Consider the following 6186-nt stretch of genomic DNA (forward strand, 5'->3'; position numbering starts at 1 on the left):
ATGGCACTAACCTAGTACCATTGGCGCCAAGAATGTGACGTCGACGAACAGAAGTTGCGATAAACAATCATTTACTATGTCAAGCCTGAAAAAGCAAAGGACACTGCATGGGTTCTTTAAACCCATTCATGAGGGTGAACCTGATCAATCTGCTGCAGCCAATCAGGTTGAATCAAAATTGTCAACTGAATTATCAGAGTCATCACCGTGGCCTTCTATCAGTGCTGCCACTACCACCTCAGGTCCAGTCTAGGACATTGGGAATTACATTTCTGATGATGTCAGCATTGGTAAACAGGTAAGTCCACTCCTCATTATATTAATTTTGTATTAAAACTCATGCAAACACTCTGATGAGTTTTAGACTGAATATTCATTGCTGCTAGACTGTTAGGCTAGGATGTTAGGCCTGCTTTGTGAAGTAGAGCTCTAAGCCTTTCTCTTCGAAGTTTTTGTTTGTTTGTTTTGGAATTTCGCACAAAGCTACTCGAGGGCTATCTGTGCTAGCCGTCCCTAATTTAGCAGTGTAAGACTAGAGGGAAGGCAGCTAGTCATCACCACCTACCGGCAACTCTTGGGCTACTCTTTTACCAACGAATAGTGGGATTGACCGTCACATTATAACGCCTTCCACGGCTGAAAGGGCGAGCATGTTTTGCGCGACTGGGATGCGAACCCGCGACCCTCGGATTACGAGTCGCACGCCTTAACACGCTTGGCCATGCCGGGCCCTCTTCGAAGTTATTGTACTATCATAACAAACTTTCATATGTGCAAAATAACTTAATTAGAACTGTGCCTTTCTGTCTCTTTTAGATAAACACTGAAACCAAAAAATGCCTCCTTGAGAATGCCAGGGAGTGATTATGTTTTCCTCCAGTGTGGTCCAAGAAAGCTGCGTTTGCAGCATCGTTGGCTTTCACAGTGGAGATGGCTACTCTACAGTCAACATGCAAAGGGTGCATTCTGCAAGTACTGCTGTCCTTTTGCTCCTGATGGTGCTGGTGTTGGAAGTTAGGATTTGGGGCAACTAGTGAAATTTCCATACACAAACTGGAAGAAGGCTGTTGACTTCAAGGCACATGAATTGAAACAGCGCCATCAAGACAGCAAATAAAAGCTAACAATTTTCTACAGGTCGTAAACACAAGTTCATCTGTGCACTTGCAGCTTGGTGCAACTTAAAAGCAAGAAATTGAACACAATCGGCAATATATAATGCCTATTATTGATACTGTATTGCTGTGTGGGAGACAAGGTTCAGCTTTGAGGAGAAAATATGATTCTGGTTCTTTTTTTTTGTTGGTGAAACTGATGAGGAGCCCATCAATAATGACGGGAATTTTCGAACAATTTTGCGCTGCAAGGCAAAGGGTGATGTCAAGCTTTCAGCAAACCTTAAGAGTACAAAGAGGAATGCTACGTATCTGAGTTTTCAAATTCAAAATGAAATCATCAAAGCCTGTAATACTCATGTTCTTGATGCTTTGGTCAACAGGGTTAATGCTGCAAAGTGTTTCTCAATATTAGCTGATGAAACAACAGATATTTCAGGCATTGAACAGTTTTCACTGTGTGTTAGATATTTGCATGCCAATGACAACTCTGTTGCAATGAGAGAAGATTTTTGCAATTTATACCTGTTTATGATGTGACAGGCAGAAACTTGGCTGATGTTAACATAACCAATCTGACAAAATATGGTACTGACATGGCTTACCTGCGAGGACAAGGGTACGACGGTTCTGCCTCTATGAGTGGAAAATTCAATGGTGTCCAGAGACACATAACTGATAAATTCCCACTTGCACCCTATGTACACTGCAGTGCCCATTCCCTAAACTTGGCAATTTCTGATGCTTGTAAAGAAGTTTCTGTGCGAAATTGCATGGGAGTAATTTTTAGCATTGAAAACTTTCTCAATACACCCAAAAGAAAGCACGTTTTGGCTCTTTCGGTGGAGAATAAAGCATCTGAATCGAAAAAAAGTTTGAAAGGTCTCTGCCCCACCCGGTGGGTTGAGAGGCATGACTCAGTCATTGTCTTTCTAGAATTAATCCATGCAGTTGCAGATGCCCTTGAGACCACATCAGGTTGGCAAGACAGAGATTCTGCCACGTAAGCCAATCAGTTGTTGTATTCTATAACACAGCCAGAATTCATCATCACTCTACTTACCATTGTTAAATTGTTTTCCTTTAGTTTACCTCTATGCAACTTACTGCAGCAACAGAATATTGATTTAGGTGCTGCGATGCATCACACAGAAACAGTGGAAGATCTAATCCGTTTACTTAGAAATAATACTGTGAATGAATTTAACAACATTTTCTGTGAGGCTCAAACTCTGTGTAGTGAGCTTCAAATTGACATCATAAAGACAGATGTACCGTGCTAAACCACAATCCACTACCCTGAGGAGTACTTTCGTATTGTTGTATTTGTACCATTTGTTGATCACTTTTTTCACAAATATGTGACCGTCTGTCCAGTCACAAAACTCTCCTTACAAACTTCATGTATCTACTACCATCAGGAACCTACAGCACAACAATGTGACCAAATTAAAGAGTTGGTCAATATATACAAGGCTGACATTGACAGCACTTCACTAGCTGCAAACAACAGACCAAAAAATGTCATAGATGCATATGCAATGTGCAATGCAGGAATGTTTCCAGTCAGTTCTAGCCTGTTGAAAGTATTTGCCACGCTGCCTGTGTCAACGAGCTCAGTGGAGCGTTCGTTTTCAACTCTCAGAAGACTCAAGACGTATTTGAGAAATACCACAATTGAAGATCGAGTGAATGGCCTGGTCTCATTATACATTCACCGTGATATTAAAGTTGAACCAAACTGTGTTGTAGATGTCCTGGCAAGAACGAACAGACGTTTGAGCCTTTCATAGATATTCGATTGTATTTCTCTAGTTCTGACAAAACTTGCTGTATTAAAAGAGTGTTCAATCAGAAATTTGCATTTGACCATTTGTTGTGTGTGAAATTATCTGCCATGCAATCACGGATCTTTATGAAACTTCACAGAAGGCAACTGAACTTGTCTAAAAATTTTGGATCCATTGGGGGGGGGGGATGCAGCAGCAAGCAGGCAAGCGTGAGCAACAATACCACAAAGAAAGAAAATGATAATGTGTAGGTAGGGAAGGTAGCGTGGCGAGAAGTATCAGCTGAATATCACATCTTCCTAGCACAAAGGCATTTGAGGCAATAGCTACACAGCTTGGAAGGTAGAAGAGAGATGACCTTGAAAATTGGAAATATTTCACATCATCCAAACTCAAGGCTCATTTTAGACAAAATGTTGACAAGTAGGAATATATGTACAGGAAAAATGGTTCAAAGACACTTCTTGGATCCACAACAGCTCTTGTTTACGTTAGTTACGAACAGTTGTTTGAAAGGGGTGTTATGTTTTATTGCACAAAAAGCTTTAAAAAGCAAGAAAGTAACTGCTCGTCAAAAATGCAGAATTTGTATTTGTATTTAAAGGGCATAGAAACTAAAGACAAAAACCTATTTGCAAATAGATTTGCAAAATAATGCCGATTGTCAATTCCATAAGATAGTAGTGACAACTCATGTTCACGAGACAATACGAGTAGACACCCAAGTAGAGTAGACTCCAGTGATTTGATGTCCCAGTAACAGAAGGTAAGATCTTGCCTGTTGAGTGTAAGCACAATGCAGTTTTAGACACAGCAGGACTTGATTTTTAGAGGTCATGAGGAAAAGGAGAGCAATCTAAACTAGCTAGGTCAAAGGATTATCCTAAACACTGTATGTAATTGACAATTAGGGTTATATATTTGCCTTAAAATTTAAACTGAAGTCCTGAATTTAATGAGCAATTTCAATGTCAGAGATATTGGAAAGCAACTCAGTTCTCTGACACTGCTGCAGTATTCAGTGATCAATAATATATCTAGCAATGAATAAGAGTCAATTTGCCTCCGCTATATAGATCAGGATCTAATGCCACATGAATAATTTGTAGACCTTTATGAAATTACTTCAACAACAGGCAAATGAATATCTAACGCTGCTATTGATGCCCCTCTGTTTATCAATATACCCCTTTCTGCTCTTCTTAGACAAATGTACAATGGTGCTACAAATATGTCAGTCCGTTACTTTAGTGCACAGTCTTTTCTTTGAAGAACAGCGACTAACTTTTTATATCTATTGTGGTCTTCATTGTAGCTCTGAGAAAGTAATTACAGCTTTTCTTGTTGTTCAGGATTCTTTGCAGGAGGTCAACAAGTTAAGACGCCTGTTTGGTCAAAAAGGAAATTCAAGATAATGTTTGGGGCAATAATATAGTATGAAAATGCATTATACACTACTATGAAACCACTGTGCCCCACAAGGTAAACTGTTAGTACCTCAACTATTTGGTCAGTGCTCAACCAGTATTGTTCAGTTCGGAAAAAATGGTTTCATCTAGTGCATCAGATTTAATAACTAAAACAAATGGGCTTTGGAAAGATTTCAGAATGGAAAAACGATCATAGGACTAATCCTAGTCACTGAAGTGATGGAGGAATTGGAGTGCCTAAATATCTCTTTGCAAAAGAGAACACAAATCATTGTTGAAATGTTTGCTGCAGTGGATTGTGCCAAAACACCTCTTCATGAAAAAAACAACAGAGGAAAGCTTTAGCAAAACATGTGATAAAGTAACATAATTAATCAACTTATTGAATATCTAATCAATTCAAGTGCCATATTTAAGCAAATTACTGAAGCACTTTACTGGTGAGTCTGTTCACATGCATCAACATCTTCTTTCTAGTATTAACTAGTTGAGTACTACAAGCTACTAGCTACTATAGAGGTACAGAGAATCTTTCAACCAGAGAGACCAGCAGGTTCTTAAAGAATTGAAGAATGTTCTTTTTACTGGAGAGACGTACAATGTTATGGACCAATATACAGAACTGATCAGGAAGTCATTACATCTAAAGTTCACACTACACCTGCTATTTCAATATTGAAGCTGTAAAAATCCAGAATTACATGCTGACTGACATGTATGGCCTTTCTAACCAGGTTGAAGGTCTTTTGAGGTTACTATTAGTTATCCCTGCCGTTTTTGCTGAAACTGAGAGAAGCTTCATTGCTGTTAGAAGGATAAAGTACTGGCTTTGTGATTCAATGAAATAAAGTAGCCTGAACAATATAGCTATTTGTCACACTTGTCAGGAACAATTTGATCACTTGGAAAGTGAAACACTCTACCAGCAATTTTATTGCTGCAAATGAATAGTTTCGAATACTTTCTTTTTGAAAACAAGAAAGTTCTTGTTACCTTCTGGTTAGCGAGGCAATTTGAAAATTAAGTATGCAGTTTGTTAAACTGTGGAAAAATAAAAATAATTGCATTGTATTGTATTTTCCTTTAAAGTCTAAAGTCTAAATGTTTTTTTTTTGTTATGATTGTTATAACAAAACCGGATTTTAATAATTAAGGAACCCTTCTTGATTTTGCCATACTGTGCAAATCCAGGCCGCAAAATTAATACTTTCGTATAAGCTGTAAGAAATGTATAATAAATACGTAGAAATTTCACTTGATGAAACAGCCATGATATATATATATAATAAGAAACGGTTACATATAATATATTAAAATTTATTTTGCACAATGTTTATTTGTATTCAAAGTTAGATAGTAGCACAGCACCTAAAACTGCAACTATAATAACACTTAGATTAGTGGTATTGACACCAAAATATTGTGAAAAGCGTAATATGGTAAATAGGTTCTGTTAAAAATAAGCAATTAAATTTGTCGAAAGTTTTAAAATAGTGTAAATTTTGATATAATGGCTATTTAGTGAATGTCTTAGCATTGATATAAGATAAACAAACTGTTAAAACATAAATGAGCCTTTTGCTTTTCAGAGAATAGCTCTTTTATACTACAGTTTTATGGAATGTTTCCCACAATTTTGAAATGGAAATTTTTGCTTCTAACCATAAAAATCTTGTTTCAGAACTTTCTATATTTCTACCAAAGTACGTATTGCCTTGTTCTCCAGCTCTTTTTAAAAATTTAAAATGGCTTCTTTCTTGAGAAAATGGACTTAAAACCAACAAAAAGAGTCACTTAAGAGAGTCATATTTCTGAGAGAATTGTTTGGTCCAATGAAGTTTTGTTATAGAT

This window comes from Tachypleus tridentatus, chromosome 13, assembly GCF_004210375.1.
Source record: "Tachypleus tridentatus isolate NWPU-2018 chromosome 13, ASM421037v1, whole genome shotgun sequence".
Classification (NCBI taxonomy): Eukaryota; Metazoa; Arthropoda; class Merostomata; order Xiphosura; family Limulidae; genus Tachypleus; species Tachypleus tridentatus.